At 43.0% G+C, this 22,526-nt stretch overlaps 1 long non-coding RNA gene across 1 annotated transcript in view; it reads left to right on the plus strand.

The window, feature by feature from the left end:
• LOC135320227 (uncharacterized) overlaps window positions 1-22,526 on the plus strand; it is a 415,474-nt gene that overhangs the window by 60,511 nt on the left and 332,437 nt on the right. The window contains exon 2 of the long non-coding RNA XR_010379478.1: window positions 14,002-14,060. This is a non-coding gene — a long non-coding RNA (uncharacterized LOC135320227). The remainder of the gene's footprint in view (window positions 1-14,001; window positions 14,061-22,526) is intronic.

Below are 22,526 nucleotides of genomic sequence, written 5' to 3' on the forward strand. Positions count from 1 at the left end.
ACTCTGAGGAGTGTTCTGTACTATCTTACAGAGGTCCCCAGTGGGATTGAGCCCCAGTTACCCATAATGGCGACCTGCTCAGTGATCACTCTGTATAGGCTTCCTTTTCTCCCTGCAACACTTCCCTATTTTCGTACTGGTGCTTCCTGGGATCACTCTCAAAATATACCACTTTATGTCACAGTCTTGTCTCAGGGTCAGCTTCTGGGGGAACCCAACCTAAGTGACGTATCAACCCACGGTTATCCGAGGATACATGATAGAATTGTATATTCAAAGGCAGATTTATTTTGAAAATCACATATAATATAAAATACATGACTATCATTCATAGACAAATATAATTACATTGTTTATTTTTGTCAAACGTTTATGTCCATAATCAGCTAATTAAGTATACTTGGGGAAGCCTTTATCTTCAAGAAAAAGTAAAATTCTTTTGTGATTTGGAAAATAGAACCCCACTTTTCTGGTTGGGCAATTTCACAATTTTGTGTATTGGAATTTTCATAAAGCCAGTTGGTACCTTTAAAGATTATAAAACCCTTACAGGAATCATACCACAATAAAGGTGTTAAAAATAAAAATAAAGACCAAAAAAAAAAAAGATTTTGAAACCTGTTTTAGGATCTGACTACCTCTTTTCATCCCTTCCTACCCCTTCTGCCCCTGTAACTCAGGTCTTCCTGGGATAGTGTTTGCCTGAGGGGTCACAACATAACCCAAAGCTCACCTCATCTTGTTTCATTTTCTGTTGTCTTTTTTGCTGTTTTCTCTCATCCACAGCCTATGTCTGTTTCCTCTATCTTGAATGGAATCTCCAGAATTTCCCTTTGCAGCCCCATAAACGTACTGCATATATTTCTCTTTCCTTTATTGGTGGTGAGGAATTGAGAAAGTTGTCTGATTTTTATCAGACTTAAAGTATTCCAGTCTATGAATAATACAATGTAGGTAGTGAAAACAGACAAGCAAAAAAACTGTTGGGCTTATGGGCAGTACTGAAGATGTATAACATACACTTTTTATACTTGTACATTTTATGTACGTGTACTAGGATTTATTTACCTCTCTCATTTTAACTTCATTCTTCCCTCCAGTCCCCTGTGACTCTTAAAAGATTCTTTCATTTGTGAGCTTGAACATGGCCATTCCTTGGTAAGGAAGCATATGAGAAGTTCCCCGAAAAGAAAGGAGGATTTGGCTTTGGTTAGTAAAGCCTTTGTTGGGAGCACTCCACATTGCCTGCCCCAGTTGCTGGTCTGGATACTTGAACTCTTGCCTTTTTCTACAAATGTCTTGGTTCAGGATATTTTCTTAGACTTTGACCCGTTTTTGTCTTTATTTTCCATGTCCAGTCTCCTGGCGTAACTCACTACCTGTTACGAATTCTTGCACATGATAGGTGTTGGATAGATATTTCTTAAGTATTGGATATATCCCCTGACCCTTGCTTACATAATTCTTCTAAGGCTTATACGGCATTGAAGATCTGAACCCTCGACTCAGGACTCCAAATTTTGCCCAGAACTCCGGCTCCTGGGTAATTTCCCAGGGCTGGTAAGGTCTACTGCCTGGATTTTTCCCTTCACCCCCAGCCTGGCCTCAGTTTCCTGGAGTTTAGTTCCTTGTACCGTGATTTGCTGACCGTGATGCTGAAATTCCAGTATAGATAATGTAACTAGAATGTTCACAACAAAGGAGCAAGTTACCAAATCTGAGCTGCACAATTCTGTTTACACTTTTATTTTGAAGGATAATTATGTCTTTGCTTAAGTAAGACCCTATGCATTGAGTGCAGATGTCAGAGCAAGAAAGTGTTGACTAAGACTGGGTTCCTGCTGTGAAGTGCAAGATGCGTGAAATTCTAGCATATGTGCAGAAATTCAAACCCATCATTTACTGACAGGCAATAATTACTTTAATGAAGTCAGGAGACTATTTCAAACAAGCAATTAGAGTTAACAATAAAACTGTAAACAGGACCCTAATTAATGAATTTTCAAACTGTACTTTCCTCCTCTGTGAATGCTATGAGCTATAAAACGAATGAGGAGAATAACTCATATAATTGAATACTTATGTCATGCTGGGCACTATGCCAAGCCCTTTACCTGAGTTGTCTTATTTATTCCCCACAACAACTCTGAGGTGAATACTAGTACTATTCCCATTTTGCAGATGTAATTGAGTCTCAGAGCTGAAGAAATTTCTGAGTCACACAGGTTAGTAAATGGTGGACATGGGATTTAAACATGGGTTCGTTTGACTCTAGAACCCAAGCTCTAAAGTATGACACCTAGATGATGTAGTCCATATAGCACATATGTCAAACCCACTTCCCATTGTGTTGGTGAGTACGTGCTAATAGGAAGCACATGGTACATTCAGATTAAGATAATTTGAAGAGGGATGACTCATGAATGGACTGTTTACAGAGCTGTAGGTATAAAGGGTCTACAAAGTGTAGCATAGTAATGTCAAACGGAGCTGTTACTGTGTCTGAGTTGAAGGGACAGGAGGGAGCAGTTACAGGCACCCAGAAGGAGAGATTCAAACAGAGGAGGCTGATAGAAGGGGGGCCAGTTATCTTAGTCTAGAGGCACAGTCAGACCAAGGCAACCTCACAGGGAGGAAGCCAGGGGAATAAATAACCTCACCTCACCTCCCTCTCTCCTTTCAGTTTCTTTTCTCGGCTCCCCATTGGCCAGATCTAATCAGAAGCCAGACAGTAGTCTTATGGGTTGGTTACCTGGAAAATGTGTTGGAATGGCACATGCAAATGTAGAATGGATTTGCTTCTGAAGTCCACGGAGGCCTGCCCAGCATTGTGCCTCTTTCTTCAGGGTAGGAAGTATAAGCAACTTGTCTCTTACTTTAGAAAGAATATCTATACATATCCCAGATCACTAAACCTTCTCAAAACATCCCCAACGTGGCAAGCCCCTGAACTTCTGCAAAAATGTTTCTTCTATCTCACAGAGGTATATAGGATTCTTGCTACTTCTCATCAAGTCATTAGCCATATACTATCATGTAATGAAGCAGCATGATGTTCAGGGGCCCCTGGACTATATTATGACAGGAGGAGAATTGACAATCCTAGGGTGTGAGAGTGAAGATATACTATTGTTCCTACATGTCAGTTCGGACTGCTTGTAATTTTCCTTAGTGGTCAAGATGGAAAAGAAAGCATTCTAGAGCATTCTCCAGGTCAATAGCTGTGTACCAGGTGTCAAGGGATATTTTGATTTTTATCTAATAAAGATATCATATCTGGAACCACAGTTGTGATTGGCATCACCATGTGATGGAGTTTATGATATTTGCTGTCATTCACCAAGACCCACCTGAGCTTTTGCACCAGCCACACAGGCAAGTTAATTGGGGATGTGGTGAAAAGCATCATCCTGGTGCCTTTCAGTTCTTTGAACATGGCACTAGTCTTTGCAGTCTCTCCAGGGATGTGATGTATCATTGGGTTTACTATTGTGTTGGGGGAGAGGCAGTTCCAGGAATTGATCCTACTGTAATAGTCCTTGCTGCACAGGCCATGGAACAAAAGAGGAGAATCTTCCAATTACTAAACTGCTACTCCCATTTCAGCTAATCTGAGGCTGGGAAAATAGCCAGAGGATGAAGCTTCTGTCCCATTGGACTAATGGTTATCTACTACCTGACTTCCAGAAGTCCCCATTGTGACAGGTAGACCATGGTGGCATTTTGGTTTTTGGGAATCAGTGTAAGCTTAGAGTTTCTATCTAATAATCCCCCAGAGAACTGAGTGGTTTTCTCTCCCTAGTATATGGCCGTAAGTACCGCTGGAGAAGGCTTAGAGATTTACAGTTTACTCCTGCAGCCTCAAGGGCTTCACTCCTGTGAACTGACTTTCATTTGGGAATTGTAGAAGAGGCCAAGAATTGTCACTGCAGTGAGCTGAGTTAGGTTTCTGCTTAGCAGACCAAGATTCGTTCTGCTTATATGGGCCCAGCAGCACATCGGTAGGCTTGATATATTTCATTTTGAGACCTCCATGGTGAATTAACCATCACTATAGATCCCTGCAGGTCAACACTGATTACCATTTTGTTTCTGAGTCTTAGTGTGTAAATTGCACCTACTATGTCGCTGATTGTTAAGTGACACCATCCTGCCATTAGCACTTTGGGATCCCATATTCCCATTGAGAACAGGACACATAGTTCCATGATAGCATCCCTTACTGTCATCTATGACCTACAGAAGATGCCATCACAGAACTCTCTCTCATTGATGGTGCTCCCCTCACCGATGTTTGTCTTAATGACTTGATGAAGGAAGTGTCCAGGCCCTTGTGGACTAATTGCTATGGCCATTTGATCTCCCAAGACACTGTCATCTACCTGAACTTCATTCCATGCTGTGATGGGTAGTCATTTGAGTGATTATGATGCCACTGCATGCCACAGATAACCCATTCCTATTTTTCCTCAGCAAGGAGGTTATTGTGGTACTCCTCAGCGTGACCACATGAATCTCAAATCTCACTTTGAAAGTCTGTTTCTTGGGACCACTGAAGGAATAATTACTGTATCAGATCCCAACGGAAATAACGTAGAAAATCAGCATCATTCATGGAAGATTTACTTACGAAGAGATTATTTATAAAGGCGTAGGTGGAGAAACTGCAAGAGATTGTGTCATACTTCAAGGATGGTAGCAGTGAAGACACGACCAGTCCTCCACTCATGGAATAAAGGGAGGTACGAGTTACCAGACCTTGGAAGGGGAGAGTTGTGTAATGGGAGACTATCTCTTTTTTTTTTTTTTTTTTTTTTGGCAGGAGGGGGTAGGCAATTAGATTTTTTATTTATTTTTACTTGAGGTACTGGGGATTGAACCCAGGACCTCGTGCATGCACACACTCTACCACTGAACTATACTCTCCCCCAAGCGAGACTATCTTGAGAGGATCAATGATCTTTGGATAAGGGACGCAGCCAGGCCAGAGAAACTTTGCAGGGAGGAAGCCCGAGGATTAAATACCCTGACCTTACTTTTTGTCTCCTTCTGATCTCCAGTGGAGGTTGCATTGGCCAAATCCGTCCTGAAGCTAGAGGGAAGGGGCCAGTTGGTAAGGTCCATATAAGTCACCTTCTGAAGGCAGAGAGCAGGGTGAAGCCTGGGGAGTATATCTAGAGGGGTGAGTGGAAATTGTCCATCTTGCCATATATGAATAGAACATCCTCATCTACCACGTGCTCTACTTAGGTTCAGATAGCTTCTCACAGTTGTCAGCTAAGCAGAAAATATGAAACCTACACCAAGTGGGGCTTCATGCCTTTCTAAGTGGTTATGACAAAGTTATTTAATGTCTCATGAGCATCTGATAATGCAGTCACTATATTTATTCTGTGAATTTAAGCCAAGTAACTTTATTTATTTACATGACTGTGTCTTCTCAGTGATCAGTCATTTACAAATGTGCCTAAAGTTTGGCTATGACTTTCGATTTTTACCTCCCATTCCTCAAGACTTTCTCATTTCTGTCAAAAATACCCCAGCTGGAAAACTGGGGTCATCTTTGTTATATCCATCTTGTCCTCTAACGTCAAGCCAGTTGCCAATTAGAGTTAATTTTTCTTCTAATTTCTTTTACAGCCCCAATTTCTCTCCTGTTAACACCACCTTAATACAAACCTTTGTCACTTCACACCTGGATTTTAGTGATAGCCTTTTTTTGATAGTTCTTTTTTCTTTATTTTTATTGAAGTATAGTTGGCTTACAATGTTGTATCAATTTCTGGTGTACAGCATAATGCTTCAGTCATACATAAACATACATATATTCATTTTCATACTTTTTCATTATAGGTTACTACAAGATACTGAATATAGTTCCCTGTGCTATACAGTAGGACTTTTGTTTATTTTATATATAGGAGTTTGTACCTGCAAATCTCCAATTCCTAATTTATTCCTTCCCATCCCCTTTCCCCTCGGTAACCATAAGTTTGTGAGTCTGTTTCTGTTTTGTAAATAAGTTCATTTGTGTCTTTTTTTTTTTTTTTCTAAGATTCCACATGTAAGTGATATATAGTATTTTTCTTTCTCTTTCTGGCTTGCTTCACTCAGAATGATCTCCAGGTCCATCTATGTTGCTGAAAATGGCATTATTTTTTGTGGCTGAGTAGTATTTCATTGTGTATACATACCATAATGTCTTTATCCAGTCAAGTGATAGCCTCTTAGTTGCCATGTTAATCTTCTTAGATGGTTACTTTGAACGTAAAACTACTCTCAAAAATGCCAATGACTCCTCAATATCTCCAGGAACAGGGCCACATTCCTTAGAATGCCATTCAAAGTCATCCACAATTCAGTTGCCACTTTTCTCTCAAAACTTGTCTGTCAATAGTTTGACCAGACAATTCTACTCCAGTGAAATCACTCTGCTCCTTGTGTCCTCAAACTGTTCAATGCTTTTCCCCTTTAAGGTGTTGCCTCAAGTTGATCCTTCCTGGAATGGCCTCTTTCTTCCACTGCAGTTGTCTAAGCCCCATTCTTCACTTGAGGCCCAGCTTCTGTCTGCCCCACTCCTGCCACCTTGCCAAGACTGCCTGTACTCAGTCTTCAGTGAGATCTTCTAAATTCGAGTAATACTTGCTATCTATGGATAGCCATAGTAAAGCTAGTGCCTATTTCCTAGGGCTTTTGAAAATGGTCCTTTGTTTTTTTACAGGTTTGCTGTGAGGCTTATATAACTTAATATATAAAATTTTTTTAGAATAATGTCTGGTACATAGTAAGCTCTCAAATTTTAGCTATTGAAATGATTAGGATTGTAACTCATCTGGCAATTAGTAAAGTACTTTGTATTGTTAGCTTTGCCTGTATATGAAATGTTTTCCTAATTAAATTTGATTACCATCCCTATGAAGGATGGATTTTTTATCCATTTAGTATTTTCAACATTCAGCATAGAGCCCGGCAGAGTGGGCCTGAAGAAATGCTTACTGTGTAGTAGGTGATGGTGAGATGCCTGCTGCTCTAGTCTCTGCTGCTTTTGAAAAGTGGCTGCAGTCTATCAGTTTGACTGATCTTTGATTGCATCAGAAAGCTGGTAGGTACCTCACAGATGCTTTCCTTCCATGCTACTGTCTTCTAGATGGTAAAATTGAGGTTCAAGGGAGAGGAAGGACGTGCCTAAATCCAGAGTTGCCAGTCAGAGACAGAGACAGGGCTAGAACTCAGAATGTATTCTAGATCAGTTAATTGAACAAATATTTATTGAGCACCTAAAATGTGTCAAGGACTACGCTATTTGTTAGGGACATATCTGGGACCAGGACAGAGTCCCATGCTTTCATGCCATTTACATTTTAATGGTGGAGAGAGACATAATCAAATATATAAGCAAACAAACAAAAAGGAATAGTTATTGTGAAGGAAATAGGGTGATTGAAGGACTAACAGAATGAAGAGGTAGGTAATTTGGTAATTAGGTAATCTTCTGATGTGATAGTCAAGCTGAGTTCTGCATGACAAGGAGACAAAGGAAGATCTGGGCAAAGGTGGTTTCAGGTACGTGGAAGAGTGGCCTAATTGCAAAGGCTCTGAGGTAGGAATGAGCCTAACGTGTTCCAGGAATTGGAAGTGTGGCCAGCGAAGCCAAGACCTAGTGCATGAGTGAGAAAGTGGTAGGATTGGAGGTCAGAGAGCTAGGCAGGAGTCTAGTCACACAGACTCTGTAGGCTCTAGTTAGGATTTTGTGTTTTAGTTTTATGACCCTATTGATGTTTTACAATGATCATTTGGGCTGTTGTGTGGAATAATAATCTATACAGAGAAGGACAAGGATGTGTCCAAGCAGAGGTGAACGTGTAGATTGTTGCCCAGTAGAGAGGCAAATAACTTTTTTTTTTGCCATTCCCATCGTAAAAAAAAATAACCTAGTTATGGCTTTGTTGGATATTAACTAGTTTTGTATCTAACTCATAAATAATATCCTAACGTTACTACAAATATTTAGCTTCTCAAATGGTCTTTGGAGCAGATTTAAGATCTTACTCGTTCCTGCATTAATTAATGCATTGGCCCAAATCTTTGACATGTATTTCTTTGAATCATAAGTTTACCTTATTGAATATAAAACTTGAACAAGTGGAAGCAGACAGCATATTTAGAGGGCAATTGCAGTAGTCCCAGCGAGCTATGACAATGGCTTAGACTAGAGTGGTGGTAGTGAACATGGCTCTAAGTGATTGGATTCCTTATTTGTTGGAGGCAAGGCCAATAGGATTTCTGATTGATGGAACATGGAAGATCAAGGAAAGTGTAATCAACAAAGATTCCTAGGTTTTTTGCCTAAGTAACTGTTAGTGCCATTAACTGAAGTAGGGAAGATTAGAGGTGGAGAAGATTGGCAGAACACATGAGGTGGAAAATGGAAAGTCCAGTTTTAGGTACGCTAGATCAAAGGTGTCAATTAGTTGTCTATGTGGAAATGTGAAGTAGGCTCTAGGATGAGTTTAGAACTTAAGAGGGAATTCTGGGCTAGAGATGAAGACTTGGGTGTCATTAGAATTTGCGATGTTTAAATCCTGGACCTGGATGGAGTTGGTGTTCTTAAGGGGATTTTGAAAACATGGATATTAGGCTCCATTACATATTCAGAACATTTAGGGCAGGATCTGGAACTCCAAATCCCATGATCCCGGTGATGACTGTGACAGTGAGAAACAGATCTAGACAGAGTGTGGCAAACTTTTCTGTTAAGGTCCAGATAGTAAATATGTTAGGCTTTCTGGGCTATGCAATCTATCCACCTTTGCCACTAAAGTAGGAAAGCAGCCATATAAATGCCTTAGTGTAGCTGTGTTCCAATAACATCTTATTTATGAACCTGAAATTTGAATTTTGTATAATTTTTATGTCACAATATTGTTCTTTATCGAATACTCATTTTTATTTTTTTAGATTCCACAGATAAGTGATAATGTACAGTATTTATTTCTCTGACCTATTTTACCTAAACATAATACCCTCCAGATCCATCCATGTTGTTGCCAAGGGGAATAGTTTCTTTTTATTGCTGAGTAGTATTCCACTGTGTGTGTGTGTGTGTGTGTGTGTGTGTGTGTGTGTGTGTGTGCGCGCGCGTGCGCCGTATCTTCTTCATACATTCATCTGTTGATGGACACCTAGGTTGCTTCCATATCTTGGCAACTGTAAATAATGCTGCTGTAAACATTGGGGTCCAAGAATCGCTGAAGTTACTGTTTTCATTTTCTTTAGATATATACCCAGGAGTGGAATTACTGGATCATATGGTAGTTCTGTTTTTAGTTTTTTGAGAAATCTCCGTACCATTTTCCTCAGTGGCTGCACCAATTTACATTCCCACCAACAGTGTAGGATGGTTCCCTTTTCTCCACATCCTCACCAACATTTGTTATCTGTAGTCTTTTTGATGCTAGCCATTCTGGCAGGTGTGAGGTTTTTAATTTGCATTTCCCTGAATGGTTAGCAATGCTGAGCATCTTTTCATGTGCCTATTGGCTGTCTTTATGGCTTCTTTGGAAAAATATCTATTCAGGTCTTGTGCCCAGTTTTTTAATCGGGCTTTTTATTTTGATACTGAGTTGTATGAGCTGTTTATATGTTTTGGATATTAAACTTTTTATCAGTCATAATATTTGCAAATATTTTCTCCCATTCAGTTCTCTTTTCTTTTTGTCAATGGTTTCCTTTGCTTTACTTGTTAAGTAAGCACAGTTTCTCATTGTGTTAGTTTTCTTGGGTGTTATTTTGCCTGAAGTGGGGTGAGTTTGAAGGCTAAACTGTTTGGGGCCACGTGTCCTTTGTATTCTTCATCCTAAATTCTTTTCTTTACTGTGGCTCCAAATCTGTTAGGTTTTCTCTAAGATGCAGAGAGAAGAAAAAAAGATACCAGGCATGTCAACGGGGGGCGGGGGGCTGGGGGCTCCGGCATGGACCTGCTCTGCTCAGTCCCCTCTGGAGTGTGCCAGATGGGGACAAGTGGAATGCCATTGTAGTCAGGGCATCAGCAGAGCCCCAGAGCTGGAAGACCAAGGCCAGCAGGAGGAGGCTGGGTCAATACCAGAGAAGACAGTTAGCCTCAGCCCACCTTCTTCCATCCGCACTGTCCCCTGTGGCCTGCTTCCTGTATGTGAAACGGGTCTCTGCGGTCTGTGGATGGCTGGGGATTGAGGCAGAGAAGCCTCATCCCATGTGTTTGGCCCCGGCTGGCCCAGAGGAGAGCCCTGTGGAGGTCTTGCTCAAAATCCAGGATGGAGAGAGAAAATGCTTGCAGAATGACAAGTAGTGGAGCTGTGTCAGGGCAGCCCAAGTAAGCACAGAGGAGAGCGCCTGAACGCCCTGCAGTGCGCGGGACACATCTCATTTGACACAACCAGTCCCCCTCCCCCACCCCCGATCTTGTGCCCTCCTCTTGCTCCTGTAGCCTCAGTTTAAAGGCAGTTGGGTTGTTAGACACTGGAAGCCCATGGGGCTGGGGGAGAAAGAGATAATGCTAGCAGGGCCTGCATAGGGGGTCCCACAAAGTAGAGTTGTTTGAATAACAAAAAAGCAAAGCGAACAATAGGAGACCAATCAGGAGGAGCGGGGCAGAGCCTAGGAGCCCGGTAACACTGGAGGGGGTGGGGGAGGCAGGAAACGGCATATAAAGCAACTGTGGTTTCCCTAAAAGGGGGCTTTTGCTTTATTTTTCATCTCTCAAAAGGTGTCAACTTAAGAAAACCTTACGGCTCCTGTGGGCTGCTGGCTCTCAAAGGGAAATGAATTATTTAGGACTGTGATGAATAGTTCATCAAACCTCCCTCCACCAGGGTTGCTGCTTAGGCTCAGAGTAATTGGCCAGGAGCGGAAGGCGGGGGGGGGGGGGGAGTCCTTTCCTCTGTGATGCTTTCTTCTTCCCCTCCAGCTTGGAGGGGGCCTGAAGTGGGAGAGGGGAGGGTGACTGCCTGGGGTGGATCTTTCATCTCCAAGGGGAAGAACAGACTAGCAGAGCTACAAACAGAGGTCATTCCTAGGACGGGCCGGCAGGAGGAGCCAGTGCCCTACAGTGGAACGAGCTCTCTTCAAGGGCGGCTCTTCCCTGGGAAGGCACCAAGAAACCTGAGATTCGCCCTGAATCCCAATCTCGCATCCGGTGGAGCAGGCATCGGGTGCTTCCAGGCCATTTCAGCCTCCGCTTTTCCTGAATGGCAGGCCCTGGGGGCTTTTGGGGTCTGTCGGGTGAGGGTTGTCTAACAGGAAGAGAAATGCCATGCGGCATCTAGCCACAGATCTCTGCATCCACGGCTGCCTCTGAACGGCCTGGTTTTACCCCCATCTTCCCTCCCTCCCTGCTTCCTTTCACTCACACGCAACACCCACCAATCCACACCCAGGCAGCCACACACTTAATGGAAATAGTCGAAGGGAGGGGTCCAGCCTCAGGAAAACAGATTTCAGACGGAAGAAGCTGCCTCTTTTTAAAAGCAAAGACAGGAAGGACAGGATCAGAGTTAATAAAATCACTTGTAGGATGGGAGAAAGGCAAAAAGGATCCTGGCCTCAGCCTGATCCGGTAGATGAGGTGAGAGGCAGCTTAATTAAGTGATGCTTCATCTGTGAAAGGTGGGTTCAAATCAGGGCTCTGCTCTTGGCCTTGGACCCTTCACATAACTCCTGAGCCTCAGTTTCCCTGTTTGTAACTCAGGGATGATAATACATGTCGAGGATGAAGTGAGCTAGCTTTTGTGTTGTGCTTGGCCTACAGTAAGCGTTTGACGAATGCTAGCTGTGGCTATTGTTATTTATATTACCATTACTCTGCTCCCAGATTTGTCAGAGATCCTGTGGGGAACAGAAGAATTTGGGAAAAGCCACTTCTTACTGTTGGAGAAAAACATTCATGTCCAGGTCGCTTATCCTCTCTTCTAGGCATAGGGTGGCTTTTCTCATCACACTGCTGTTACCATTCTAATGTCCTCCCTCTTTCTCTCTTTCTTTCCTTTCTGCCTCTTGTGTTCTGGGCAAATCTTTCTGAAGTGCTATTCAGTGTCTGCTTTATAGCACCACGTTCTATTACAAGATTTGCATTATATTATGAAGCCCAGTTGGCCCAAACTTCATTACCCACTGTTCCAAACTTAACATCTCTTCCCATCCAGAAGAAGAATGTAACTACACACACAGGCCCCAATAATAATCCGTGTCCCAGTGGACTTGTGTTCTTGCAAAAGATTGTGAAAATCATTTAGTACAATTATCCCTAATATGCCGCCCATCAGCTCTGAGACAGTTCGGCAAAAAACCAGCTGCAGTTATTTCACTCAAAATACTGGATTAAGATGATAAATCTGACAAGAGCTGCCTAGCAAAGTTGGCGTTGAACAAACATAGCCCTTTTCCATCCTTTGGAATTGCCTCTTTTGGAAATGTTCTGGGGAAGGGCGTGTTATGCCTCCCAATGAGGGAGAACACTTGCAAATGTGGGGTCATCATGTGCAGGAAACTCGTGAACTCAGTTGCTGAAAGGATCCTGGGAATTACGGCTGGACAGTTTTTTCCTGCTCGGGGTTCTCTGTGGCTGGGGGGGCGGCAAGCTTGCTGTCAGCCTCAGAACTCCAGATAAGATCAAATCATCCTCAGGCTTGTGAGCGTAAGGATGGAGGTCTCTGTGGCCAGGCGGCTTCCAAATGCCCACTAATAGGTACGGTGTGTGTCCATCCATTAACCCGGCGTTTACCCCTGGCATCCACGATATTCTGGGCAGTGGGACTACAGAGAGGACTGAAATGCATTCTCTGCCCTCAGGGAGCTCAGAGGAGTCAAGGCGACAGGGGCATGTAATGAGTCCAGATTAAGAGGCAAGTACTGGCTGTGCCGGGCCAACTGCTGTGGCGGGTCCTCCATGCCATCTGCCTTTAATTATCTGGCCAGGGCAGACCTCAGAACTAAAAATCACTCCACCTTTTGAGTGCTGCCTTTGGGCCAGGCCCTTTACACATACTCCCTCACGTAATCCTCACGGCAGCTGGATTCGTCAGCTCGGGCTGCCGTAACTGGGTGGCTTAAACCACAGCATTTGATTTGTTTGCAATTCTGGGGGCTGGGGGAGTCCAAAATCAAAGTGACAGCCAATTCAGTTCCCAGTAAGGGCTGTCTTGGCTGGCGGACAGCTGCCTTCCCGCTAGGTGACCACGTGGCCTTTCCTTAGCGTGTGCCGTGGAAGTGGGGTAGGGAGGAGAGAGGGAGACTTCCTCTTTTCCTCTTCTAAGGTCACACTCCTATCAGATTAGGACCCCACCTTTATGACCTCATTTAACCTTTACATCCTGAAGACCCCATCTCCACATACGGTCACATTGGGGTTTATGGCTTCAGCACAGCAATTTTCAGGGGACACAATTCAGTCAATAGCAGCAAGCCTGTGCCTTAGATAATGTTATTACCCCATTTTCCAGATGAGGAAACAGAGGCTCAAAGAAATTAAGTGACTTCCCTCAAGTTACACAGCTAAGATGTTGCAGAGAAGGGATTCTAATTCTGACTCAAGGGCACCTGCTTTCTGCTCTACCCTTTTGCCTCTTGCATTAGTGGCAGCTCCCACACTACCAGGTGGTAAATTTTGAGTCAATATGAGGAGACTTGGATGCTCGGAATAATTAGAGATGGTGACATGTTTTTAAAGTAATGAGGTCCTCATCACTGAAAGTGTTAAGAGGTCAGGTGCTATAGAGGAGGCTTTTGGACTGGTGAAAGGTGGTACCCAAGCACTGATTTTCAAAGTGTGCCCAGTGCGGGGTTGGGCTCTGGGATGCCCGTACCTACCCCTCCTCCCCTCAGTGCCACTCGGTGTTCATATGATAACAATAAGCCAGCGTGTATTAAGCACTTACCAGGCTCTGTTTTATGAGCTTCCTATGTATGTATTCATTGATACATTACAGCAGTGCTGATGGAGGTACTGTTCTTACACCCGTTTTACAGGTGGCGAAAGGCAGAGGCATGGAGAAGTGAAGAAACTTGTCCAAGGTCAGGCAGCTAGGGTAAGTGCTGGGGCTGGGATTTGAACCCAGGCTACCTGGCATGTATTCCCCATGCAGAATGTCAACCAGCTCCCTAATTTTATGAGAAATAATGAGTTTCTTGGCAAGAATTCATATGCATGAGGAGTGATAGGGATAACAGATTTTGAAAAGGACTATAATTATGCCCTTTGGAAGCTTCAAGTTTCATTGGTTTAGTCATTGTCCTCCAGGTTGGGTTGGTCAAGAAATCTCTATGACTCTCCCTAGCCAAGTTCAGACCTTGGCCTCAACCTCTGACTGCAGGCTTGAATCTGGCCCTTGGCTTTGCTAGCCAAGACTGGCTGGGTTTGACCCTGATGGTACCTGCACCCTGGCGGGGTGCTGCCGTCTGCCCAGGTCTTCTGGTTCTGGTCTTCACTCTGTGGCTCACCACCCTTGACTCTCTAGCCCATGGCATTTCTACACACTGAGACCAGGTGATCCCCTGTTCCCACCTGGTTTGAGCATAAATGGGGATTAGGTTTTGTTGGACACAGCTGGTGAGCTGGTGGCACTTGTAAGCCTGAGAAGGAGGAGCTGTGCCAGGGTGATAGGCCTGCCCTGTGAGCAAGCCCCAGTCATCAGATGGGATGGGAACAGTCACTGTGCAGTAGGGTTGTCTTGATCTCAGATTTATCTCCTGGCCAAGACAACCACAGACTCATGGCTCAGTGCTGTGGACGGTGTGTGACACCTGGCCACCAGCAGTGCTGCTTGGGTATGGTTCTCACAGACTCAAACCTAAAGGTCAGCCAGTCATTTAGTTACCACTATGGATTGGACAGCCAGGGTGTTTAGAGTCCAATGCGTGGCTTTCTGCGGAGTAAGGAACGTAAGTTTTTGTTGGAAAGGGAATATAGAAAGGGGAAGAACGTAATGTTTAGCTGGCCTTGTTCCTGAAGAAAGGGAATAAAAATACAGTGGTCGGTAGAGTATGTGTGACCAAAAGCACCTACATATGTATGAACTGCTTTTAACTTGTTGTCAGACTGTTTCCATGTCTTCCACGTGGGGCTGTTAATACCTACCTTGCAGGGTTGCTGGCTGGATTAAGTAAGAAGAGGTATTCACACGGATATTAAATGCCTAGTTCAGTGCCTATCACATAAGGGCCCTGATAAATGGACGACCTTATTTATTATTATTAGTAGTAGTAGTAGTAGTAGTGGAGGAGGAGGAGAGAGAATAGTATTACATTATTACCATTGCATTATTGGAGCATTATTGTTATTATCGGCATCCACAAATTAAATTATTCTAAGTAGCAGAGACTATGAATCTAGCGACAATCTGAATCATAGTTTTGCTTTGTTTACCAGCTTTAGGATCTGAATCTCTGTGATCTTCTGATCAAATATGCTCTGCATGTTGTTTTAGTGTTACTAGCTGGGTAGGGAGTTCCCTGAGAGCAGGAATTTCTCTCCATCAGATTTGAAACTTGTTATTGAAGAGAATGCCTTCCCAGCCATGCAGCTATACTAGGGAGTCTACCGGCAGACATGGGGCTACCTGAGGGCTATGGATACAGGTCTCCATGCTGGACTTCACGTCTCCCCCAGGATGAGGATACCATCAGCATCTGCTTTTTATTTCTTGTTACTGACTTGGTCTTACTTTTGGACTGAACTGGAGTGAGAAGGTGGGAAAGGGATGGGGATAGGATCCAGAAACCTCACTGTAGCTGAGATTCTATGGAATCTCAAAACCCTCTACCCTCCAATATTTTTCAACTAGCAAATATCCCCCGACACTGCACTAAGCTGTTTTCCTTCGTTTTTAAGCCTGGGCACATTTTAGGCCCTGTTGAATCCATGTGCTTCCAATTGATTTACATTTAACACATCAAAATGTTGCTTTGTAAGAGAGATTTGATATCTAGAAAGCCTGCTGAGCTGCTTTTATGAACATTTTAAAGGCTTTCTCTTTGAAGGGATTGAAACCCGGGTGGTGCTCCCTGTTGTTGTTGGACTCAGAACTCCAGAGGGTACTGAATAGGGGCACATCCTGGGACAGACTGTCTCATGTCACGTGACTGGCTAGTGCTGTGGAAGGGGCAGAGACAGAAGAGAGCTGTGGATCAATGTGCGTGGGGTGCATTCTTTGTGAATGATGGCTAGACAGACAACTGAAGTCCCAAATACCACCTGTAAAAGCCTAGTCCTAGCTCTTGCAGAGTGGGAGGTGCTTGTCAGAAGAGGAAAAGAATGACAAAGCATAAAGAGCCATCAGAGCTGAACGGACATGAGGTACCCAGGGCCTGACCTAGTGGTCCTAAGTGTGGTGTTCATGAGGGAAGCTGGGGGGAAGGCATTAAAAGAGTGGTGGGCACATTGGGAAAGAATAGGATATATTCTCTACCTATAATCATGAAAAAAACTGAACACCATGTAGGCCAAACAAAATCTATCAGTGGGCCCAGTTCACCATACTGGTCTCTAGCTTACAGGATCTTGGTCTCATTCAACCCTCAAATTTTTCAATGAGGAAACCAAGGCCTGGGAACCATGAAGTCCTTTGTCCAAAGGTTCCCAGCTAGTACATGGCAGGAAGACACCTGAACTTGAAGCTTTTTGAGTGTAAGCACTTCAAGTCTGGTGCTTTTGGTCATGACCCTCTGCTGCCTCCTTAGGCAGAACCTTGTAAGTCGGCAAAGAGATGACACAGACATCTGGAACCAGTGAGGGAAATCTAGGAAAAATCACAGTGCTGGTAATTTTGTGGGGAGAAGACTGACAAATGGTCAGAGGAGGGAAGTGGGAAAACGTAGCCTGGGTGTCAGAATTGAAGAAATGAAAGATGGAGCCAACTTATCGGAGGTGGAGCATGGTCCAGAGAAGCTGGGCCTCCAGTCATGTCTGGACTGAAGGTGACAAAGCTCAAGAGAGCATTGAGGTAAGACACAAAGAGGGAGACTGTTGACAACAGGGAGCCCCTCTGAAGTGTCCCAGGAAATAGTCTGAGACGAACATGTAATAGTCACCTATGATTGCTATTTGTGTTTGTACTTTAAAAGTGTACCTGGAACTAAGGTAATTACTGGAGGAGAGGATATTTGTGTGCACCTGGAGGCTTTGATTTTGAACACTGTGATGTGCACACGTGTGTGCGAGTGAGCACCAGTTTCTGTGTGTCTAGAGCTGTAAGTTAAACACTGCTGTGTGCCTCAGACCAGATACTTAACTGACAAGAAAATGAGTTATACTCTACAAGTGTCTGATGACACCTCCGTATATGTAGCTGAAATTTGACAGACAGGTTCTCCTGGGGAAAACTGTACCATCTGCAGGCATCATGGTCCTCGTTTAATTGCTGTCTAAGTTTTACATGCAGTTAGAGGTTGATCTTACTTGCACCTGTGAGATGCGTTTTGGGACCTCTGTTTTCCTAACCAACTGGGAGTTGACACTGCTCAACAACACTGCCCCCTACGCCCAAGAGTCAGCTTCAGCTAAATTTGAGGAACCCAGAAAGTGGACTAGTTCAGGGACACGGTCAACATCTACATCTTGGGTTGGTGTGTTCAAATCTCAGCCCACAAATTTAGGTTTGTCTAGTGTGACTTAATTTCTTCTTGACTCCTTCTAGCCCTCAGCTGGCAGAACTCTCTTGTTTTGTTCAAGGATGCCTCCTTCTCTTCCTAGGGCTGTGGACACTGGGGAGCCATCTGATCTTCCGTGTCGTCTCCCAGGCACCCGGCCCCTTTACCATCCCCTTTGCCCTCCCTCCACCTATCCCCGTAATCCCTGATGGCTTCCTCCGATAATTACATGCTTCATTTGAGGACTTGGAAATCATTTTGCTTCTTCCAGGCCACAATCAGGCTCAGAGAATTCTTTTCCTCTCCATCTCTCGAGCTTTTGGTCATAAAGTAGGTTGCAAAGACCCCCCCCCCCCCCGGGTTCGAGTCACATCTATAGTTTTACTGTTTCTTGGTCTCTTCCCTTATCACAGCGAAGGTGGTTTTCTAGTCTCAAGAAATAGGAAATACTTCTCTCCTCAATAAACTTACTGACTTTACCCTTTCTCCTCTCAATTGCCCTCAGGACCTAAGCTTTTGGACACCAAAGCTGAAAAACTTTCCCCCCTGTGTTTGTTTTGTGTTCTTCCCTGAAGAAATAAACAGAACCACTGAACTGGTGGAGTTGGGGAAGCACTGGTGGTCATTCGGGTGGAGATGGCACTACCAGGAGAAAAATGATTTCAAATAATAATCCTGATCTAAAACCTTAAATGATCTAAAATCATCGTGATCAGTGGCAAAAACATCATCAGTTCTGTTGCCTAAGTACTCCTCTTGACCTGTTATGTGCACTTTGAGTTTTACTTGTCAAGGACCAAGATGAAACTTTTTGGGAGCTACTCATACCCCAGGAGCTGCTGGGGTTCTGGGGTGTGCTGTCAGGGGCAGCCTGGGAACTAGGCAAAACTTTTAGCCCACAGGGTGATTGAATGATGCCAGATCTTGCACGTCCTTCCACTTTAGTGTCTAGTACAGTCATCGCCTTGCATCAAGATGCTGTTAAGTGAATTTCTTTCTGAAAGGGCTAGGACCCTTTAACTCCTGAAGAAGCAGTGTGCGTACTTCTCTGCTTGCTTAAGATTTCTAACTGGACTCCAGATGTTATTGCAAATCTTTGCAACACTTAACACTTCTGATTGCAAAATGTGTGTGTGTGTGTGTGTATATCCATGCATGCGTTCGCGGAGGGAGGGAGGTCAGAAAGGAACACAAACAACAGAGAAAAGAACCAATTATGGTGCTGGAGGGGGAAATAAGACACTCACATGTCAGAAAACCAGGAAGTGCTCGAATTGTGGGTAGGAGCAACATAAAAGAGCTGATGATGCTTGGAGGGTTAAAATTGGAAGCTGGGCTTTGTTTTAAATGAGACAAAGGCTTGTAGGACAGGGGAGGAAACAAGCTGCAGATACTAATTCAAGCTCATTGCCCCTTCCTTGCTCGCCTCCCACTCTACCTCCTCATCCCATGGTGAGAAATAATGATCATGTTCCGCACTCGGAAGATTGGGTAATGGGAAGCATGGTGAGAGGAAATGGCTTTCTCAGCTAATTGTCAGCAGAGGTTGAAGGACCCACAAGTAGTGGCTCCCAGGGCGCATGCTCAGACTCTTCCAGAGCAGACGCTGCCTACTTAACTCGGCTGGTCAGAGTCTTGTGCTAATGAGACCAAGGTTGTAAGTTCCTTCTAATTTGGGCCAGGTAGCTTGAGTCTGCTTCTGGCTACGGACTGAACCCACGCCATAGGTTTTAACTCTAAACGTAGTCTCTGTCTCAGCCTGAGGCTGAGACCCTGACCTTGATCATGGGCTGAACTCTAACCCTGTCACAAGTGAGTCCCTATGCCGAGCCCTAACCCTGGCCAGCTACCTCAGATACATGTATTATGGGTCATAAAAGGGACCAGGAAAGAAGTTAAGGATGCTGTAGTGTTTGTCCATTACTTCCACTAAAGCAATAATGCTTACCTGGCTAATAGGACAGGAGTGACCTGTTTTCATATGATAACAAATGCTATATATATATATATGTATATATATACTTTTATCCTAGAAGCCACAGGGCTGAAGTGAGGGTATGAGAAATGTGGCCCCTAATTCTGAGGTTAGAAGCTAGGATGAAAGTGTAAGTTCTCTTTGAAAACGTGTCTGACATTCTTTTTATTAAAGACACGATGCAATCTTGGCTAGTTTGTCTTGCTTCACTTTCTTATGTTTAAGCTTCCAAGGCCAATGGTCATGAGAGCCATTTGTGCAAATGGCACCTAGTACTAAAAGCTTCTTTCATTCCTGAATCATTTAGCCCACTGGTGTGCCAAAGCATTTGAAACCTCCAGCATTAGAATCACCCCTTTGGGTTTTAACATTGATAGCCCCTATTTAATTGCAGATCTTACTTGGAAAACTTCCCTAGTATATCGATGCTGAGAATTAAAATGCATTTGGGAAAGGAGTTCCATCCTGAGTAACCAAATTAAACTGTTTTTAAAATTCAAAGCAGTCCACAGGTTGATGGGTAAAGTGAATAAGAGGTTTAAATGGACATTTGTCCAAAGAAGACATACAAATGGCCAATAGGCACATGAAAAAATGCTCAATATTGCTAATTATCAGAGAATGCAAATCAAAACTACAAGGATACCGGTCAGGATGGCCATCATTTAAAAGTCCACAAATGATAAATGCTGGAGAGGCTGTGGAGGAAAGGGAACCCTCCTACACTGCTGATGGGACTGTAGTTTGGTGCAGCCACTATGGAAAACAGTATGGAGATTCCTTAAGAAAGTAAAAATAGAGTTATCCTATGATTCATGAATCCCACCCCAGGCATATATCTGGACAAAACTCTAGTTCGAAAAGATACATGCCACCTTAGTGTTCATAGCAGCACTATTCACTATAGCCAAGACATGGAAGCAACCTAAATGTCCAAAAGATGAATGGATAAAGAAGTTATGATGTGTGTATATACACACACACACACAATGGAACACTACTCAGCCACAAAAGCAAATGAAATAATGCCATTTTTAGCAATATGTATGGACCTAGAGATTATCATAGTAAGTCAAGTAAGTCAAAGACAAATATATATCACCTATATGTGGACTCTAAAATGTGATACAGATGAACTTATTTACAAAACAGAAACAGACTCATAGACATAGAAAACAAACTTATGGATACTGGGGGGAAGGGTGTGGGGGAAGGGATAAATTAGGAGTTTGGGATTAGCAGATACAAACTATTATATATAAAATAAACAATACGGTCCTACTGTATAGCACAGGGAACTATATTCAGTATCTTGTAATAAACCATAATAAAAAAGAATCTGAGAAAGAATATATATACACATATATGTATAACTGAGTCTCTTTGCTGTACAACAGAAACTAACAACATTGTAAATCAACTATAGTTCAGTTAAAAAAAGAACAAGCGGTTTAACCAGAAATTGGACAAAGAAGACTTCAAATGGAGTAAGTCTCACTTGATAGTTAAAAAAACATTTAATGCAAGTTCAGAATCTTGCAACATTTGTGAGAGCTAACTTTCGATATTAAAAGGGCAGTCTTCTCAAAATTGGGGAAAGAGGGGAGCAATTCTCCACTTCTTACCAGTAGTCGAGGCCTAGGTAATTAATTGAGGTTTGCTAGAAGGGAGAGAGTATTTCACATATGCTGCCCAGAGACAAACTTTGGGCCTGCTTGAGATTTCTCATTGGAAGTCCAGATAGCTTCACACACATTTCCAAATCTTAACACGTCTGATTACAAGGAGACTCCTATCTCATAGGGAAGTCTGAAATTTGGATCGCTGGAAGAGATGGTAGGACTACAGCAGGCTGTCTTCCGTATCTGCAGTCCCTTCCTCCCTTCTCAGTTTTTAACCCGTCTCAAGTAAGTCGACTCCTTAACATATAAACAAAAAAACCCCCTGGCCTTTAATCCCCTATTCCTCTTCCTAGCCAAAATGTTTCAAAGACTAGGGTAAACTGTCTCTGCCTCCTCACCTACGTGTACTTTTAAACTTCAACTTTATTGGTGTAATTTACATGTAAGATGCATACTTTTAAAATGTACATTGAATTTTGACAAATACATACGTGTTGTGTAACCATTACCACAGTCGTAATATAGAATATTTTCATCACCTCAAAAGTCTGTTTCCCCTTCCCAGTCAGTCCTCCACCACCCAGCCCCAGGTAATGACTTTTGTTTTTTGTCACTATAGATTAGTCTTTTCTAGAGTTTCATAGCAGTGGAGTCAATGGAGTGTAGCATGTACATTTTTATATCTGACTTTGGCTAAGTATGATATTTTTAAACTTCAACCATGTTATGGCATGTGTCAGTAGATTGTTAGCTGTAATTTTTTTTATAGATGCCTTTTATCAGGTTGAGAAAGTTCCCTTATTTACCAACTTGTAAATTTTTTTTTTTCCTCATCAGGAGTGGGTGGTGGATTTTTGTCAGATGTGTTTTCTGCACCTTTTGAGGTGATCGTATGTCTTTACTTTTTTGATTGATGGTGACTTACTTTGATTGACTTTCAAATATTAAATCAACCTTGGAATACTAGGATAAACCCCACTTGGTAGTGATTTACTATCCCTTTTAAATATGTTTAGATTTGAGAGGTTAAATTTTGCTTTGTTTTCTTATGATATCTTTGGCCTCATAGAATGAGTTGGGAAGTATTTCTTCCCCTTCAACTTTCTAGAAGAGTTTGTATTGAATTGGTAGTATTTATTCTTTATCTGTGGGAGAGGGTGAGCTACGAGAGTCCTTCTACTCTGCCATCTTGGCCCCTCCTGGTAGTATTCTTTAAATGTTTGCTAGAATTCTACAGTGAAACCATCTGGGCTTGGAGTTTTCTTAGTGGGAAGGTTTTCAACTACGCATTCAATTCTTTTAATAGGTAT

The sequence above is a fragment of the Camelus dromedarius genome, chromosome X (genome assembly GCF_036321535.1).
Source record: "Camelus dromedarius isolate mCamDro1 chromosome X, mCamDro1.pat, whole genome shotgun sequence".
Lineage (NCBI taxonomy): Eukaryota > Metazoa > Chordata > Mammalia > Artiodactyla > Camelidae > Camelus > Camelus dromedarius.